General features: G+C 40.1%; 1 long non-coding RNA gene across 1 annotated transcript; it reads right to left on the reverse strand.

Annotated features, from left to right (window-relative positions):
• Nucleotides 1–1566: 1566 nt before the first annotated feature.
• On the reverse strand, nt 1567–19973 carry LOC116787246. The gene is made up of 3 exons (XR_004357228.1): nt 19728–19973; nt 11859–11868; nt 1567–1577 (listed from the first exon to the last, which is right to left on the reverse strand). It is a non-coding gene; the product is annotated as an uncharacterized LOC116787246 (long non-coding RNA).
• Between the last annotated feature and the right edge of the window lie 1334 nt (nt 19974–21307).

Raw genomic sequence — 21307 nt, forward strand, 5'->3', positions numbered from 1 at the left:
AGGCAACACTAGTTCTTTTACAGGGAGACTATCACAATAAACATTCAGTTATGCAGGCAAGCTGGACTCAGATGAGGTTGAGCTCTGTGGCCAAGTAATCAAGATGCCTTTTGCTTCCAAAAATGAATAGTTTTTACACGGTACAGCTACTTATCTTTAGTCTTGTCTGTAACAGTGCATTGGAATATCTACTCTGAGCTGTGAGTCTGTGACATAGTACCAGTGAGTCTTGCACAGATTCATTACAAGGCCCAAAGTGACAGACCCTCTGTCTTCACGTCAGAGGCAAACATTACTAACAATTGTTAATAGAAATTTTTGGAAAACTGCATAGGACCAGACAAAACATGAAGGTGCATACGTGTTCTACATACTTTTCATGGACACACTAAGACAGTCAAGGTATTTCTTTCTGCTGTACATTTTTTTGACTGCAAGACCCAGTGTGCCCAGTCTTACAATTAAAATTGCGTGTGATTAAAATTAAAGTGTGACTGTTTTCCCCAAATACCTGTGCTAAAATTTCTCCCTCAACACCTCCCTTGATTATGCAGAAGTGTTGCATTGACCTGAATGGAAAATCATAAAAGTATCGTTGTAGGAAAGAAATGTGGGAAAAGGCAGTAAATACATAATTTTTTCCTCATGAACATGCTCTGGTTCTTGTTAACAGTAGATTTGCATACTGAAAATTATGTTTTGGGTTTTTTTAGACTGAAGCATCCCATTACTAGCAGTTCATTCATTCATTTAGCACTGTGGAAACCACAATTCTACTTGTATGAATCGCCCCTTTATGTATGCTAAATATGGACAGCAGCTGCATTTAGCAGATTTCATTGCCTCCACAATGCTCCTGAACTGTAGAAAAGTGCTGTGTAGATTTAGGGCTACACATGTCTACAGGCTTCTTTTTCTTTATCAGCCAAAGGCAGTTAATCCCTGGAGGAGAGAACGTGCAATGTGTTTTTAGCTTGCTGTCCAAAATATGATTTTCTTTAATTCTCCTCTATTCCTTCCTAAGCAAACAACTGGTTGCCTGCTTTCTATACTCCAGTGGCTCTGCTATTTTCGGCTGCTTGTCTGAATTTCCTTGAGGAATCCTCTTTCTTCCAGCTAGACTTGAAAAGAGAATTATCAAGTAGGCATGGCTGTCACTCTGTGTAACTAAAGATTACTTTTTCATTTAGCATCCTCCTCATGTGTTTCCATGATTTTTTTCAAAATCTCAGCTTCCTCTGTACTTTGAACAAAATCTTCACCTTCTTTCTCTGTCCTATTTTTGTTTCCAGTCACATGGAGACAGAAGTTTGATGTGAGCACACAGCTGTAATGATTACTGAGGGACTGTCTGAGAAAGGAAGAGGTTGAAGATGATGGTTTTTTGCACAAAGAGACTGTTTTTGGCAGAAGTCAGAGATAAGGCCATGAGGGACACACTTGTGCTAAGGAGTGCTTTTGGTAAGAGGACGAATTTAAGGTGTGATTTCAAAAAATGGAAAAAGCTGAGATAGACTAAGAGAGGAGGAGAATATGGTGGTCTGCTCCAGGGTGAGAAGGAGATGGTAAGTACAATTCTGTTCCTGAAACATACACATTTAGAGCTGAGATACTGTATGGTACTTTAGACATCTCCATGGAACTGGCAACTAAAATACAGAACACAAGTGAGCTTTCCTGGACTTGCAGGGGAAAATTTCCAAGGATGTTTCAAAGGAAAATAGATCCCTATGAGTATTTAATCTAACTGTCCCTGGTATATGTGGGAATATGTAGGAATTAGGGAGAAAACAGGACTACTATGTAAGGAAAACACAAAAAAAGTAATCACAGAAAATAGCTGTAGTGGGCTGATCCTGGCTAGATGCCAGGTACTCACTACAGTTGCTCTCTCACTCCCCTCTGCAACTGGACAGAGAAGAGAAAAAGAAACAGTGAAGGATTCATGAACTGAGATAAGAGCTGGGAGAGGTCACTAACTGATCACCATCATGGGCAAAACAGACTCAAAGTGGGGTTATTAATTGAATTTATTACTAACAGGGTCAGAACAAAAGAATGAGAAGTAAAATAATCTTAAAAACACCTCCCCAGCCCCCTCCTTCCTTCCATGTTCTCCCTCCTCCCCCCCAGTGGTGCAAGGGGACGGGGAATGGGGGTTACGGTCAGTTGTTGTTTCTGCCCCTGCTCAGGGAGAGGAGTCCTTCCCCATTCCTGTGGGGTCTCTCCCACAGGAGACAGTCCTTCACGGACCTCTCCAGTACGAGTCCATCCCACAGGCAACACTTCTTCCCAAACTTCTGTTCCATGGGTCACTTCTCCATGGGGTGCAGTCCTTCACGAATGAGCTGTACTGACCTGGGTCCCCCACAGGGGCTACAAGTCCTACCCGGGAAAAACCTGCTCCAGCATGGGCTCCTCTCTCCATGGGCTGCAGGTCTCCAGCAGGACTCTGCTCCATCTTGGACATCCCACGGGGTCACAGCCTCCTTCAGATATCCACCTGCTCCAGCATGGGCTAGTCCATGGGCTGCAGGACCTGATGGTCCTCCATGGGCTGCAGGGGCACAGCTGCTCCATCATGGTCTGCACCACAGGCTGCAGGGGCCTCAGCTCCAGCGCCTCAGCTCCAGCACCCCCTCCTTCTGCACTGACCTTAGTGTCTCCATTGCTGTTCCCATGTTCTCGCTCTGCTCTTCCCTCGCTGGAATTTTCACTGCACAATACTTTTCTGTTCTTAAATATGTTGTCACAGAGGCGTTACTATCACTCCTGATTGCCTTGGCCTTGGCCAGCATCAGGAAGCTCATCCTGGAGCCAGCTGGACAAGGGAAGCTTCTAGTAGCTTCCAACAGAAGCCAATCCTGTAGTTCCCCTGCTACCAAAACCGAGCCACAGAAACCCACTACGTTCCACCCAAGGAGAAAAAAGAAAGACTTGACAGGTCATATGAAAGAGAGAAAACATACTGAAGAGTCCTGAAGAGTAAAAAACACAGAAGCAAGGGATCTCTAGGGTAATAGTAAACAAGCAGAAAACTGCAGAGCAATTGAAAAGTTTAAGCTGCATACTCCACTAGCAAGGTACTGGCAGACACTCAGTACACAAGTCAGGTTAAACTTAAAAAATATCCATGTCCCAAAAGCCCCTGAGTTCAGCACAGCTCTTATTCTGCAATGCCAGACAGTCATCTGTGAGTATATGGAATCAGACTGTGGAGGTTCAGATGATACATTTTATTTAAAGTTAATACATTTATAACTTTCTAAATTAAAAGCTAAAACTAAGGACATTCCATAATTGAAAACACTGGACCTTTCTGAGTCCCTGTAGCATGACTGCGTGTTTTGTGCTTTAAGCCCACCTGGAAATTAGGCCCCATGTAGCCTCTGCCCCTCCCCCCACCTCCTCAGGTGAGAGAGACAAAAGGCAGAGATCCCGACTTGAGGCAAGAACAGTTTACTGGAAACAGCAATGACATAAGAAAATTAACAGTAATGACAACAATATTAATAACGAAAGTATACAAAAAGGGGGTGATTTACATAGAAAAAACCCTCACTGACCAATTGACCCGACCCAGCGCCACATGGCCCCCTGAGACTAAGAGCAAAATGGCAGACAAACCCTCTGGTCAAGACCAGTGTTACCACATCGCTCCGCTTGCCACTCACTACTCTGGAAAAAGGAACGAAATGGTGGCAGACTCTCCATACACTCCCTTCTTCTTCATATGAAACCATACCCCCTTCTTCTCAGAAGTGAGAATCCCTTACTTTCCCCCCCCAGCAGTGATGTAGAGGGTACAGAATAACAACCAAGACACACCCACGTGGCTCCAGGCTCTGCCCCCTCACCACTACTGTGACAAGTTAACCCTGTCCTTGGCCAAAATTAGGACAGCTTGGTACAAGTAACCAAATATCTGGCCTCCTATCCTATATACTCAAGAAAGTCAAAAAAGTAAGATAGTTTTGTGTGTCAAATACTTTAAAAAGAGGTTGATCTAAATTAATATTGTTATAGGCCAGTGCCCACACTCTGTTTGGTTCATATTTCTTTTTTATCACCTCTCAGACTTGAAAAAAAAAAAAGATAAAATTAATTTTTAAAAAGAGAGAGAAAAATTACAAAATGAAAGGAAAAAATGGAAAAAGTGAATGAAAGGAAGGAAATTTGAAATCAGGGGAATAAAACAGGAAGGAAAACAGTCCATTGCAATAGGCATTTTTCTTGTTGCAGAGAAAGCTTGCTATATAACTGTATGGATGAACACAAATATTTACCTTGCCAATAGAGGCCAAAGGACTGAAGACATGAGATATGTGTGTTGGGCCAGTGGTTTCCATGTTCATGAATGAGGGGATAGTAGGCGTTTTTTAGGAATGGCAAAATTCCTAATTTATAATAAAATTAATTTTCATCTACTCCTGTAGAGAGAGTGCTGAATATTCCAGAATGTATTTTTCTGTTGTAATATCCATTTCTTTGTTTGTCTCACAGAAGATTTAGAAGGATATAGAATATAGAATTGGGGTTATTTTCAAATAGTTTTTCTTCTGTAATGTTGTTCAGATACAGTTTCACATATTTTGAAGACTGCTTTGTAAGACCTAAAATAATTCAAATATCTTGAAAGTATAAAATACTATATTTCCAAAATAATCCTTTTCTTCCATAGCATTATTCCTCCACTCTCATTCCTGAAATAGTTTTGCATGTTTCGCTTTACTCCTCTAAGCAATCTCACAGAAGATGATGTGATTCTTTGTATGTGCATTTCACTGCAAAATCTCATCCTAATAGAGATGGATCTTCTTCCTACAACTGAACTTCAGAAAGAGCATAAATAGATATCGAGAGCTGGAAGACAAGGTCAGCCTTTGAAGCACATGCTTTGGTTATATCTAAATCTATCTTTCTTGCCAGGTAGTAAGAGCAAGCAAATGAAGGATCACAGTTGTTTTCCCAGCAGAAGGAAAGGGAAAGGAAGAGGGAGGAAGGGAAGCAGCTTCATCCCCTTACTTTAGATCAAGTGGGCATGACTTGAGGTAGTAGGCTGCATTTTCAAGCTGGAAGCAAGAACTGCAGTAATATATTCAGATCCAGGCTCAAACTGAAAAATTTTCCCCATGATTTGCATTTGCATATTTATTTCAGACCTTGCTTTAGTTCTTTTGATAAAGAACTCAATCTAGCCACTTTTGAACTCAAGCTAGCCACTTTTGAACTCAAGCTAGCCACTTCTCTTAGGGATAACAAGAAGTGCTTCTACAAATACATCAATAGCAAAAGGAGGGGCAAGGAAAACCTCCATTTTTTGATGAACATGGGGGAAAACCTAGTCACCAAAGATGAGGAAAAGGCTGAGGTACCTAACACCTTCTTTGCCTCAGTTTTCAACAGTAAGACAGGTTGTCCTCAGGACAACTGGCCTCCGGAGCTGATAGTCAGAGACAGGAAGGTGACTAACCCCCCCTGTAATCCAGGAGGAAACAGTTAGTGAGCTGCTGAGCCACTTGGATTCTCACGAGTCTATGGGACCAGACGGGAACCACCCTTGGGTGATGAGGAAGCTGGCGGAAGAGCTTGCCAAGCCACTCTCCATCATTCACCAATAGTCCTGGTTCACTGCAGAGATCCCAGATGACTGGAAGTTTGCGAATGTCATGCCAATCCACAGAAAGGACCAGAAGGAGGACCTGGGAAACTACAGGCCCATCAGCCTGACCTCAATGCCTGGCAAGGTTATGGAGCAGATCATCCTAAGTGTAATCACACAACACCTACAGGATGGGCAAGGGATCAGACCCAGCCAGCACAGGTTTAGGAAGAACAGGTCCTGTCTGACCAACCTGATCTCCTTTTATGATCAGGTGACCTGCCTGGTGGATGAGGGGAATGCTGTGGATGTGGGCTATCTGGACTTCAGGAAAGCCTTTAACACTGTCTCCCATAGCATACTGTAATGGGTTTGTTACTGTCCCTGAGAAGGAAATGGAAATAGGATAGGTCATTTGATGTGTATTTTACCAATAAGGTATTCCATACCATGTTACGTCAGCTCAGATATAAAATAGATGGGAAGGAAGCAAGTGGCCCCTTCTCTTCCAGATAGCTGAGCAGAGCAGTCGGGCAGTTCCTCTGGGAGAGAAGAGCTTTGGTTGTGGGGAAGTATCTTTATTTTTAGTTCTTCTGTGCATGTATAGTGTTTATAGCATCTTCCTTCTTTGTGTAAATATAAACACCCTTTCTTAGCAGCTTGGAGTCCTCAGGTTTTTTTCCTTCTTTTTCCCCCTTCTCTCCCCCTACCCTCTGGAGGTACTGGGCACAGGCCCAGTAGATACCTGGTGTTCAGCCAAAGTAAACAATAACACATACTCCTGGAAAAGCTGGCAGCCCACGGCTTGGATAGGGGCACTCTCTGCTGGGGTAAGAACTGGCTGGAGGGCTGGGCCCAGAGAGTGGTGGTGAATGGTGCTGCATCCAATTGGTGGCCAGTTACTAGTTGTGTCCCCCAGGGATCAGTGTGGGGCCCAGTCCTGTTTAATATCTTTATTGATGATCTGGATGAGGGGATTGAGTGTACCATTAGCAAATTTGCAATGATATCAAGTTGGGGGGGAGTGTTGATCTGCTGGAAGGCAGGAGGGCTCTGCAGAGAGACCTGGACAGGCTGGAGAGTTGGGCTGATTCCAACGGGATGAGGTTCAACAAGGCCAAGTGCCGGGTCCTGCATTTTGACCACAACAACCCCATTCAGCGCTACAGGCTGGGGACAGAGTGTCTGGAGAGCAGCCAGGTAGAAAAGGACCTGGGAGTTTGGATTGACAGGAAGTTGAACATGAGCCAGCAGGCCTGTATCAGGAACAGTGTCGTCAGCAGGACTAAGGAAGTGATTCTTCCCCTGTACTCAGCACTGGAGAGACCACACCTTGAGTACTGTGTTCAGTTCTGGGCCCCTCAGTTCAGGAAGGATATTGAGGTGCTGGAGCAGGTCCAGAAAAGAGCAACAAGGCTGGTGAAGGGACTGGAGCACAAGTCCTCTGAGGAGAGGCTGAGGGAGCTGGGGTTGTTTAGCCTGGAAAAGAGGAGGCTCAGGGAAGACCTCATCACTCTCTACAACTCCCTGAAAGGAGGTTGTAGCCAGGTGGGGGTCACTACAAAGTGTTATGTAGTACCTAGTGCCTGACAAAAGGAGAGTTCCAATTCCTGTGAGATTTGTGAATGCAGGAATAAAAATACTAAGAAAGGGTATCTGTAGCACCATAGCACTGTATGATCCTAATTTAGCCTAGAAGGCTACTCCATTAGTCAGTAAACCACAGTTCATGGGAACTGCCTACAGCTCTTGATCCATAGGAAAGTGTTACAGCTGTGTAGCAAAGTCTGCTGCCTATTGCTCAGCAAGGTAACATCCTCTCAAATGAAATGCATCACGAGTTTGGAGAGGCCCTGTGGGCGTCTGGTGAACCAAAGCAAAAGTACAACAAGAAAAATTTAGTTCAGCTGTTGACTTCCTATTACACTTCTCACAGAAGAGGGAGAATGACAAGAAAGATATAGTTAATATAGTTTCTATTTCAGAACAACTGAGGACCACTCACAGATCACTGTAGCATGCAGTTATGTGATCCATGTGAATAGCACCATCAGTGCCCAGCCTGGGAACACAGGCCAAGTTTTCTGTTTTGAAAAGTTTATGTTTTCTCTAAGAAATTAAAGCAACATTAATTCTTGACAAATTAGAGTCTTCTAAATAATATCAATACTTGTAATGTTTTTTAAAAGCTTTTCCTCATCACCAGACTATAAACAGAACAATATGCCTGTAAGCATGCCACTTCGTAGAGAACAGTAGCTGAATATCTATGACAGAGAAAAACTGTATAATTAGTCTACATTTTTCAAAGAATATTTGCCTATCAACCATTTAAACCATCTTTCTGGGAACACATTTCCCAGGGAAGCAACTGAAATTACAGGATGTGGATCCCTGAGTATATAAATCTTCCTCAAAATCAGTCCTATTTCTACTGATTTATAGAAAAGTATATTTTCACTGATATTTTTTATTTGAAGTATAAAATTAAGGAAGAATATATTTAAAGGTTTTTCAGGGCTCCAGCAAAAATACTGATGCAACTATTGTACAATAGTTCGTTTCAAATAACAAGGCCAATGATTCTTTTATGGCATATGGTAAATATCTCAATTTTGAATAGGTTAAAGCATTGTTGTTAGCTTTTTAGAAGACATAAAGCCCTTACATTAACAGTGCCATGAACAGAATAGTGTGAGGTTGAAGAAAAAGGAATTGAATATTAAAGCTGTCCCTCCAGCTAAAGACAGAAGTTATTTCTGGATTTTCCTTGTCAATTGTGTTTAGAGCAGTAATGCTTTTATTACCGTGGGGACTTCTGCTCACTAAAACTAATTCAGTCTGTAGTAGTACAGAGGTAAGGTACTTTCTAAGATACTTTTATGTAACTTAGAAAACATAAAGCATATTTCAATAAATATCAGTATCTTTAGCAAAGCTAAGAGGAGATATTTTCCAATACCTCATTATGTACCATGCCTTCTTATTCTGACAGTAATTAGGCACCAGGGAAGGAACAGATCTAAAACAGGAAAAACAACTAATATAGAGATGCTGTATACTTGTTTGGTTCTAGTTGTATCGCTGAAAATTAATCTGATATGATGTAATCAAGAAACAACTTCTAAGAACACAGCTGAGAACTCTGCTTAGTTATTTATTGGATGTTGGTGTTTATGTGACTTAGATTTGCATAACGCAGCCCTTCATGCCGTGTAATTTGTATGCTGTGATTTAGAAATTGCTTATAGTTAATTTCTGGTTTTATTAAGGCCAGGGTACTACAACTTTCAAGTTTCTAAATTGAGCAAATTTAGAGACTGGGGAAGTTGGCATGTTTACACTTACCATGACCATCAGCAATCCGTCTCTCTACTAAATGTTTGTTCTTGACCTTAACACGAAAAGCACTATGATATTTAAACAGAGGTTATTAACATTTGCTTGGAAGAAGTTGTTTGGTTTTTTTTTTACCATATCAGAGAAAGACTAATTATGATATTTGGCTTTCAAATATATATAAATAAAAATCTCTGCTAATTTTAATATGTCTTTGAAGCACAAAAATAATCACTATTCTGAAGATTACGCACTAGAAGTAAAAAAGGAAAAAAAACCCTCATTTTTGCCATCTGAATTGGCAGACACCACATGTGGGGGGTTTTGTGCTCATTTGCCATTCATTACTGGAAATCTCTTATCAACTTTCAGGAATACTTTTGTCACTTTATCTGTGAAGCAGGAATCCTGATTTTCTTTCATTTTCAATATACAAAAGATAACATAGATGGTATTACACATGGAAAAAAAATTGCCCTGAGCTTAACTAAATTAGTAATTATTTGAGTAAAAGACCTAACATAAACATTTTTCAAATACCATGTTCATTCTTCTTGCTAAAGAAAAAAGCAAACCCAAACCCAATGCCTTTATATATTGCTTTTAGGTACCTATTTAAGTTTTATATTAGCTAGCTTCAAAAATTTCAAAAGGTACCCCTTCACTTATATTGCAAGTATACAGGATAGCTTTAGAATACTTTTTATTTGAAAACTATTTCTAGGAAAGGATTTTTAGTTGTTTATACATGTGCATCATGTGCAAGATCATTCAAAACATAATGTACTAATATTAAATGGAACTCTGGGAAGAAAATGTGATATTTAGTTAGCAATAGTAAAAAAATAACTTATTTCCACTACCTCTGAAGTATTCATTACTGATTAATAAAACAATTATACGCATAATTAGAATTCTTTTTTCTGGATTTCCAGAGGTTATTCTGGTATTATTCAGCAAATATCAGTCTATTTCTAACTTTGCTTGGAAACATTTTCATTTTTAGAAGGCATGCTGATATCAAGAAGACAAATGACATAGACAATCTCCGTTAAAGCTATTACCATCCTGGAACACCAGGCAGTCCCTATATTGCCAAATAAAATTACCCCATATGTACAGAAATGTAAAAGAGGAAAGAAGCTTCCAAGGAATGCCTCACAAAGTCTGCATGAGAAAATCCATTACTCCTCTATAATGACAAAAGCTTATATCCTGTTTGGGGTTCCATGTGGATCTGATTACTGCAGGTATTTTCAAGGCTTTGTCAGCACTGTCTTTGCAAACTCCTAGGTACATTTAGGTTAAGCCAAAATCCGGCGCTGAGGTTCCTTCATTATTTGTCAGCTCTATGTAGATGGGTAACCACTTATCAAGTTGCCATCACAGAACAATGGATATTAACTGAGTGGGGATTTATCTATTAAGCATATCCTCAAACCTCAAAGCTTAGGTTTTGTTTTCGAAGGTGTACTACTCAATTAGACACTTCTCAATGAGATGAATTAATTTTTCTAAGAGAGGTATGAAAGTATGAGAAAACCAGATAATTTTTCTCCTCCATGTATTTTTTTTTCCTCTTTCCAAACTTGAACAGTTCTGAAGAGGGTTGTTTTCGACTCTTTTTTCCTTTTCTTTCCTCGGGTTATTTCTTTTATGAAAACTATAAATCTAAACATGAAGTTTTCCCAGCTGAGCCTCTCATTGGATTACTCTGTTCTTCGCTGGCTGAATTTTCAGGTGAATGTATGTCCCTCCTCTGTCAGTTTTATCAAACCAACTAAGTATGGATTGTGCTTACAGAGCACAAGCTATAGCCAACTTGTAAATATTGTGACTGAGGACAGATCTTCTGGACAGTATGTCTTTTCCTATGAATTCTCTTCACACCAGAGAGACCAGAATTAAAGATCAAGTTCACAGTGAGTGAACTTCTCAGACAAGAATCTGAGCTGCATCAGCTGCCCTACAAATGCTGCCACTCTGTTTCCAGGCCTGACAGGCAGTGCTGCCCTCATCCTGTGAGCCTCAGGAGACCTCCTTATGGTCCAGCTGAGCTCCAGAGTGTCATCATTGAGGACTCCTGGGATTACACACTTGATCAGGAGGCAATTTAGCTGGTACCAGCCATCACAGTTTGTAGCCCTTAGATGTCATTGAACCAGGAATATGGTTAAATTTAAGAGGTTACCAAAAGGCAGCATCAATAAATAGACCTCTGCCTAGGCAGTGAGTACATCAATCCATGGTCTCTCATGGTTCTGTGTGTCCCCAACCTTTCCCATGCCTCCTTCCACAGGCCTCATGACATATTCCACACACCCACTGGCTCATGTGCCTCAAGATGCCCATGGGCTGCCAGGCAAAGATTGTCAGCCTTTCTCTCAGTAATGGGGATCTCTCTCCCCTATTTAGGGACCAGCCATAAACAAATTTATAAGAACTTTACACACTCAGGAACCAAATTCTTTCAAATATGAACCTTGGTAAAAAATTTGGCAAATTATTAGAAAGGCAGAGAAGGCCATACAGAAAAGACAACTAAGTTTTTCTGTGGTGGTTTTGTTTTTTTTTTTAGGAAATAAGGCTAAAGGTGTTTCAGTTATTATATATATCCTACCTATGTATGTTTGAAAACCAACAAAATGAGTGGATTTTGAACTATAACTATACTTTTTTGTGTTACATGGACAATCAAGTTTCCATCACAAATACACCAGTGACATCACTGATATTTTGCTTTTGCTTTCAGTGGGAGTAGAATCCAGACAAGAATGGAAAAATACATCAAACAGCAAGAGGTCATATTGCTTAGGTGTATGTTTGGCTTTGATTACATTAGTATGTAATATATGTATCCCTTTGGGGCTTCTATGCTATAAATTATTAGAGTGATAGATTTTGTGAAGAAACAAACGGACAATATTCTTGGCTACACCAATAAAAGTTGAGAATCTAACTGTAAAAAAATTTGGCATACACATAAAATGTGACAAGCAACATATTAATCAAGTCGACTAGTCAGAATTTATTTTTGCTGTGGTGAACTGAGGAAACAGGTTACACTCTGCTTTCATATAATTTTCAGAAGGAACTCTGAGCATGTCTCCCACTCCTTCATTTGTTCTTTTGGCAACACTTAGGATCTCTCTGATGTTTAAAAGAAAATTGTCTGTGTAATGCAATTCTGCTGGTGCCCACTATACCCAAACCCTACTTTATCAAACCAAATTGCTTTTTAGTGGTCTGAAGTTAAAGTTGTTGATTCAGTTCTCAATAGAGATGTTATAAATCCTCAGATAGCACTGAATCTTCTGGGTCACACATGACCGTTCTAAAGAAATGATTCATAAACTTGAAGTCTCTGTGAGAGTCTAGTTCCTTAAACAGTTGTTCAGATAGGAGAAGACAACAGTAAAAAGTGTCATCCCATCCAAGAGATGGTAGATGAACAGAGGTGTTAGCATGGGCAAAAGCACAAGAAACATTGCAATCATCTATGTCAATTTGCAGAGAGCATATTATATGTTATATATAACAGTAACAATAAGGTGAAAATAATGAGAAAGAAAAACACTACAGAAGAAAATATTTTTCGGTGAATTTGAGAATAAAGTTCACAGTGGATACAAGAACTAGTGAGTCACCACTGCAAAGCAGTTACAGAACAGAAAATCAAATAGGTGAGGAAATTGTCTTTTAAGAGATGTGTCTATGCCTTTATTGCAGAATCAGCACCGAGATTTAAATCTCAGGGGTTTTCACATTTATTGTTATGTAAATTGCTAATGTTTCAATAGGAAAAAACCCAAACCCTTAGTGAAGGTGAAGGGGGAGAAAGACACAGCATTTTTTAAAATATGAACTTCTGTATTGCACCAAATTCTGGAGTAAAATCTCACCACCGGGACCCATGTTAGACTCTTACAGCTGTTAACATAATTGAAAAGGTTTGTCTTTCTACAAAGAAGACAACCTTCACTGAACTACTGTAAAGAGCAATTCTCACTATTTCCTCTGGGTTCCTCTTGGCTGCTGTCCAGTAGATCATATATAGCTGCTGTGCTGCAGTATGCAGTGGATTTTTAAGCCTTTTCTTCAGGGAACAGTGGCATGTACACTTCGACCATTACCTTATGTCACTAAAAGGAGAATAAGTTTTGGTGCACATTGCACTGGCATGTATCTTAGATGGGAAAAACCTGTTTATCACAGAATTACTTAGATAATCCATTCTGTTCCTCAGAGATACACCTGGTATTGGCCTCACATAGTTACCTCAATCTCTATTTTTGCTTCTAGAATACTGGTTGTATTCATAGCTGTAATACACCGTGGTAAACATCACATACTAGAGTGTAGGAGGTGTGTCCAGGGGTGCAGGGGAAGCACCCAGGGCAGGGAAGCTCAGGGGACATGGGCCAGAATCGATAACCTCATTGGTCACAAGGTCACATGGTTTTAAGGGACAAAAAGAGCACCGGGTTTGAAATAAACTCTCCCTGACCACCATCTCAGCAGGGAGCAGACTCCATTTCTTTGTCATATAAAGACCCAACCCTTCTAAGATATTCTGGAGACTTAATCAATCAGTACAGATATAGAGAATTCCTGTTGACTTCACAGAGGTTTTTGTGTTTCCCTTTTGGTTTACTGACTCACACTAGACAATAATGAAAAACTGTCTCCACTTGTAGTCAAATAAAATAAAAGCATACTTTACAGTCACAGAGCATGATAACGTTCAGATCTGAAGCCAGCTTAATCTTAATGATCAAGTTTAAAACAAACTCTGTAGAAAATTCGAACACAAGAGTGTGTGAAATGTAGCTCCAAAATAGCTGAAGTCTCCTGAGTTTACCTACATGCTTACATCAGACCAAATGTAAGGAAGAAATTTCTTATCAAGAGGGTGGTGAAACACTGGCACAGGTTGCCCAGAGAAGTAGTAGATGTCCCATCCCTGGAAAGATTTGAAGTCCAGTTGGATGTGACTCTGAGTAACCTGATCTAATTGAAGATGCCTCTTGTGATTGCAGGGGAAGGTGTGACTAGATGACCCTTAAGGACCCCTCCCAACCCAAACTATTCTATGATTCTATACAAGCACTCCTTCCAAGTTAATTCAGACCCCAAAGCATTTCAAGAGCCTCATATTCCAGATGGTGGTGGTGGTTCAGATATTTCTTCCTCCTAGTAGAAGTGGAGAGGCAGAAAGAAGATGTGCACCCTGCCCTCCCAGATGAACCTACTCCTGACACGTGTGACTAAGATACTTTCAAGAGAATGGTAGTGACTTTTTTAATATTAAGTGGTAGAAAATATTTTTTAAAAAATAATTGCAGAAGGTTATGCTTTGCTACAGGTAAACAGCAACACTGTCATTAAAATAGCTTTAAGGCACAAAAAATAGACATGACAGGTGCATATAATGAAATAGATGAGGCAATAAATCATGTTACCAGCTCTGCTGAAGAAAAACTAAGCAGTCCAGACAATCACAAAACAGCAGAGTATTTCTTATAGACAATGCAGCACGGTAGCATCTCACCATGCTTAGATGTGAGCTAAAACTACTTAGACTTTTTCCCTAGATTAGTTTCTTGTCAAGTTGGCTGGGAGGCACTGATCACTGCTTGGGGACAGGCTGGGCATCTGTCAGTGAGTGGTGAGCACCTGTATTGTGCACTTGTTTTTCTTGGGCTTTATTCCTCTCTTTTTGTTGTCTCCCTTTTAAATACATTATTATTATTATGTATTAATTATAATAATTTGTTTCAATTATTAAGCTGTTCTTATCTCAATCCATGGGTTGTACCTTTTTTCTGATTCTCCTCCCTATCAAACTGGGGCAGAGGGGATGTGCAGTGGGGTAAGGAAATGGCTGCACAGTACTTAGTTACTGGCTTGGGTTAAACTGTGACATTAGTTAACTCAGCTTTTTTTCTCAAGGCTGAGAAAGATATACGATCATTGCCATTTCTACTTTTAAACCCCCGGGGGGCACTCTGATACTGCAATGACAGAAGGACACAAACCTGAGGCAGGTAAATGGGTTTTGTAACTGGAATCTGAAATATTATTATCAGGTCCTCCAGAAGATGTAATGTTAGTCCGAAGGGCAATACAGTGATGGGGACATATTGCTTCATGTTATAAATCCCATATAATTTTTCATTTGTATCCCTTCATCTCCCTTGTAACATGACCCGTCCACATGCAGAGACCTGAATGGAAGAGACTGTTTACTGTGAAGATTTGTGCCCGGAAGGAATGAAATGCACTTTCTGCTTTATCTCTGTGAAAAATGGATGACCTTTTCTGCAACACTGACTAACTGACTACTATTGAAACCAGATATTAAGTCATGAACATTTCACAACATTTTCAGAAATGGACAAATAGTCATAAGGGTCAGAAACTGTTCAAGTAGATGACATCACACTGCAGCTCCCATCTCAGTTGAATGTCCAGAAACACATGCACATTTTTTCCTGTTAAACCATAAGTTATACGAAATAGGGGAAAATATTTTTCTCAAAATAGGAATTTGGTCTTTCTTGTACATTCGATTCTCCATCTGCATAAATTACTTCCCTGCAAAATAATTTTTAGTGTGAAGCTTTATAATGGAAATTGTTGTTTAGTCTTTACTCTGTATCCAACCTAGCACTACCTGTCAACATCTATACAAACTTTATCTTCAAGCAAAACCATCACACAGAGTGTGGAATAAAAGTACACTTAATGATTTTGTAGAATATGGACAAACTAAAGTCATTAGGACACTGTCTGCACAGTTCTTTGAAAAGCTAATATTAATTATATATATGTGTGTAGTAGAGTACACATATATTGACAGAAAGACTCTTTCATAAGTTAGCTCCATGGTGGAAAACACCAAAAAGTTAACTTATTTTTAGAGATATCAGGTTGAAAAAAACCCTGAATTAACATTAATGTTTTCAGTAGAAAATTAAGACAAATCCACTAAATAAATTACATTTTGCAATTAATTAAATATCTCTGCAATTGCAAACTGCACTGAGCATGTATAAAGTCAAACTCACCATCATTTGTGATGAAAGCTTGCTGAACCACAAATTGGCCACAAAATATCCTGACAACTTAAAAGACACTTTTTTTGGTAAAGTCATGGCTTTAACAGACATTCACACTTAATCATAACACTGCTGAGATGAAACTATATTTCATTACCTGAAGAGTTCAGCTCAAGATCTATCTATCTGCCTGTGTTATAATTCAGTGGTTTGTAGAATTAAACTGAATGTACTTGAAGTACAGACTATGACAGGCAATAATGGAGTTTGTTTAACTACAAACTGTGACAGGCAATAACCCCTCTCTGGTTATCAGGGAAGTATTATACCTTTAGAGGTATAATAAACACTAGTGAGGGAGATTGAGTCTATAAAGCTAATGAAGGTGTTCGCATTAGTCTTTCCCTAGATGGTAGTGACAAGACAAGTTTCAGGCTGTACTTCAGACAGTTTTTCTGTCAGGGTGCATCAGCTGTAGATAGTTGGTTACAGGTCTCCTTGGGCACCAGTGAGAGACAGTGGAGTAAGTACTCAGGAATAAAGTAATAATGGCAAAAACAGAAGTAATAAAACACATAAAACATCTTAAAATAGAATAGCTGTAAGTGTATGAACATCTAATATAATCGAAGTCCTTTGTATAGTCTACCATTTAATAGTTCAGAATAACATAGAAATACCAGAAAAAGCACGAGGAAAAATAAACAGCCTAGGAACATATAAACAGCAATTTTTCTGTATGCTTTTTTAAATGAACATTTAATGTTTTAATCTAACAGCACTTTTGTTTTATTACTGGAAACTTAGACATTTTGCAGTACTTAACCTTAACTGTTTTGGAAAGAGGAGTAAAGAGTAACCTAGTTGTTCTCTCCATGTTGAGAAATGACAGTGCTGGGATAGAAGCTATGACCAGCCCATGTGTTTCTTCCTCTTAATCAGAAGCTTACAAGCGATCCAAGTAACTACAATAAGATTATTTGAAAATTATAATACCTACTAATCATCTCAAGGCCATAAGCCTAACTGACTAATACTAATAAAAATATAAATGTAATAACATTATAAAATAATAAATTATTAAAAGCCAAATTGACATGAATAAACTGACATATAAAACCGCAATTTTTCATCTATTGTGCTGAGAGAAGCATGTTGCATGTCTTTTTTGTTGTTATTCCTTTTGAAACATTCATTTCTCAACCATCACTGCAATGGGCCAATGAGCTGTTCCAGCAAGATAATTTTTTAATCTTTGGGAAATGTAATGAAAACATAAAAGGTGTTTGCAGTGTTTTGTGACAGAAAACATTAAGACAAAGGAATGTATGTTACCAAGCATTTTTCAAATATTACATGCTGCTTCATTTTTGTAGCTGCCCATTATTTCCACTAAACTATAAAATAAGTACTAGGAAAAAAAAAGAAATTGGAAAATATATAAGGGTTTGATAAAACCTGAGAAAAAATAATAACTCCTTTTTCCTTCTTCTGTCTTAGAGTCCTGGCTGCGTGACAGTAAGTGCTTTTCATGCATGTGTCTTAGTTTTCCTTTTTCTTGTCAAAGGTAAGTAATTGATTCTTTTTACAAAAGCTTTTTTAACTGTTCCTGTAACTGAGATTGCTTTTTATAATTCATTCAGGTTCATCTACTTCATTCTTCCATTATTGCTACCTGGTATTTTATCTGCAAGAATCTCTGCAATGACTGCATTTGTGCTCTTAAGAATTTTTCTTTTCCTTTCATTTACTTTTCTTTCCATCATATATCCTTCTCCATCACCCAGTCTCACCCCACTGAGGTTTTTATTGCTACTGAAAGAATATCTACTTACATGAAGCAACCACCACTTTTCACAAATACACATTTTCTGCATATGGATCAGAAAATTATTTTCAGTATGATGACCAAAAAAAAATTAAAACATTTAATCATTGATCTAAGATAAAAATCTTAGGCAAAAAGGGAGGAGAGGGCACCCTAAAACAAATTATTTCAGTTTAGGTACATAGAATCAGAGAATCATTTAGGTTGGAAAGGACAGCACAGTCAGTAGCATGGCTGGAGAGTTGCACTTTGCTGCTTGATGGAGGAGTCCTGCAACAAACAATTTTGTACTATACGTAGAAAGGTAAATTATGAGGCAAACAGTACACCAAGAATTTGCTGCCACTAGATGGCAAAAAACACATATGGAAAGCAACAACACATTTCTGAGAACACAGCGAATATTCTCTTCACTCAGGGGAGTTTATTCCTTTCTCGGGCAGCACAAGCAGGAAGACAAGAGGGCAGCACAGAAACCCTGCCCAAGTATGTACTTTGCCTTTGGAAAAGCTGCTTAAGTACCAACACTGCTTAATTCTCCACAACCCCCTGCATCAAGTTCTGGTTTAAAGCTAGCTAGCAAAAAAAAAAAAAAAAAAAAAAAAATTGTAGTTGGAGCCTCACAGGAGGTTTGGGGCTCCATAGAGTTCAGAAATCTGTCTGCAAGAGACTGTGAATCTCTGAGGACAGTGAAAGAGAAGGGGATATGGGGAAATCCTTAGCCATTTGAAAGGATTTACACTGCAAGACTCCTTGTTGACTATGGGACACACCATGTCATTTAAACAGACACTTAAAGAACACAAAATGACCTCATCAAGGCCTGGGGACAGGCACACTGTGGAAGTCACTTGGGAAAACACTGGCACGAAACGCTCCTTATCATGGTGTTATAAGTAATTACCACTAATTACTTATGGCGTTATAAGTTTTCCAAACATACTGGGTGCCTCAGTTTAATGAGACTGAAAGTGTTTTGCTAAGGAGGGCGAGTTAGGAGAGACTAAACTCCTCTCTCTCAGCAATTGTAAATCCGAAATTAAGAGGCTCCAATCAAGAAAGTATGGAACAAAGAAAAATAACAACCCTTTATTAAAGGATATATATGTATTGGCAAAAGCACCAAAAGAACACAAAAACAACTAAACAATAATCCTGCACCCAAAAAGTCACCTTCACAAAAAGGAAACAGTTTGATACTTCTCTGTCCTCCGGCGCGATTCTAATCACGGTCGGCAGGGGGCGCTGTTGGATCAGTGGAGGAGCAGAGCCTGCGGTTGCTCAGTGTTGGTCAGCAGGGGGCGCTGTCGGGCTCTGGTGGTTGCCGTGTGGGGGCCCTGGAGGCGGGAGAAGCCGAAAAATGGAGATTTTCCCACCCACCGAGGAGGGGAAGGGGAAAAGGGGAAAGAAGGGCGGTTTCTTTCCCACTAAACTCACGCTGTCTGTGGCTGGCTGTGGTCAGGACTCCTCTTTTTTTGTCAATGAGCACAAAACTCTACGATGAAATCTGAGCAGATTTGGGCTGGAGGCAGAGCAGTGCACAGGCAAGCCGAGGCTGGAGAGCAGTCAGATGACCAGGTTGAGAGCAAAACGGCCTCAGAGCTTTTTCCAACACACACCCCCCTTGTGGGAGGTGACTGAGCTGTGGACAGCTTGGGCCCTGAATTTGAGTGGTTGCAGCTGCGAGGTTGTAAAGGAATGTGAACACTGAAGTGAGAAGAAGATAAACAAAGACGATGGAACTACCGAACCACAGAGGCAGCTGGACATCTGTAACAGCTCGTTTGGATACATGTCCGGAATAAAAACAAGTGCCAGAAACATTCAAACACACAAAATATCTCTTATTAAAAAAGTTTGTTCTCTCGGTTGCTTCCTATCAATAAACTGTGCTTACCCACACAGACAGGCCAGGACTGTCAGGATCTGCAGCAGCTGGTCGGTACCCATGCTTAGCGGGTGTCCCCGCGGAGCAACACAGTCTCGGTGACACGATGAGCATCGCTCTACTCAGCAGTCTCGACACCCCATTTTTATCAGTTCCACATTACACTACGTAGGGCCAATACACAGTATAACGTGATGCCTGAATGGCAGCCAAACACCGCCTAATCATTACCTAATGGCAACAGTCTGCGCATGCCCTACTTGCGAGGCAAGGGGCGAGCAACCCCTGCCCCCATAATCTTCCTCCCATCATCATCTTTCTCACCCCTATGTATGACCTCTACCATTGTGTTTCAAGGGTAGATGTATCTATCTTGCAACGTGTAGCAAAACCAAGGAAGAACTCAGCTCTGATAATAGGGGATATCAAGCTGACTTGCTAAAAAGCACAATGGACCTTACAATTAGCTTGTGCCATGAAGTTACATTGTACCATACTCTAGCTGGTTTCACATCCTAATATGATTTCTTTCTCACGCCTCTATGCTCCATTGATCATCTAATTCAAAAGTACCCCCTTACAACATCCTAAACTGCTGAGTCACCATGAGTTGCAGAAGCTATAGAGCAATCTTGACATGTTTATGTAGTAAGGGCACCAATGGTGGTGAAACACACTGGCTAGGGGAGACTATAAACTAACAATGTTTATATGAAATAAAGGTCTTTCTGTGTGAAATCCCAGTGTGGTGTATGTCCCAACAACAGCAACATCTTGCCTCCATTAAGGCAAAAAGTGAAGTGCCACTTTCCAAGGAGAGGAGGGGAGAAAAAAACTCCTCACACACACACACCCAACCCCAGAGAGAGCTATTAGGCTGGAATGTAGTTCTGCCAGCCAGCTCCTTTGTGTAGGTAATCACCCAAAGCAGAAAACTGTCCTTCCCATTCAACATTCCTCCCCCACATACAGCAGGGGAAAGAAAATTTCCCTTTGGTTTTTTAGAACAAGTAAACCCATGACACTGGGGAACAAATCCCCCAATGTATTTCCCCCCATCTCTACACTGTCATCTCCTTTGAACACTAGGCTGGGCAGTGATTCTTACTGTCATTGGATCTCTGTGAACACAAACGGAGCTGTCCTTGGGGGTTGAATGACTGCAAGGGTCATAAATTAGCATGCATTAAGGACTTGTGCTACACATCCCAGCAGCTGTGCCACAAGGAACTATGTTACTGGTAAGTTTCATTTAATCTGGCGCAGTGCTACAGACAGAGCCCATTCATCCTGGTTTTGCACCTACTAATTTTCTTCACATCAAAACCCCCTTTCCATACTTGTTGGGTTTAACAGCCTTTGCAACACCTTGCAAAGCAAAATGACACAAAAGAGCTGGTTAATATTCAAGGATCACTTCCATCAAGCTCAAGAGAGTTTCATCCTAAAAAGCAGGAAGTCAGGTAAAAATTCCAGGAGGCCTACATAGGTGGCTTGACAAGGAGTTTCTTGTTCAAATACAAAAAGGAAACTTAGAGAGAGTGGATGCAAAGAAAGATAGCAGAAATGTTGTCTGGGTATGCAGGGAT

This window comes from Chiroxiphia lanceolata, chromosome 5, assembly GCF_009829145.1.
Source record: "Chiroxiphia lanceolata isolate bChiLan1 chromosome 5, bChiLan1.pri, whole genome shotgun sequence".
Classification (NCBI taxonomy): Eukaryota; Metazoa; Chordata; class Aves; order Passeriformes; family Pipridae; genus Chiroxiphia; species Chiroxiphia lanceolata.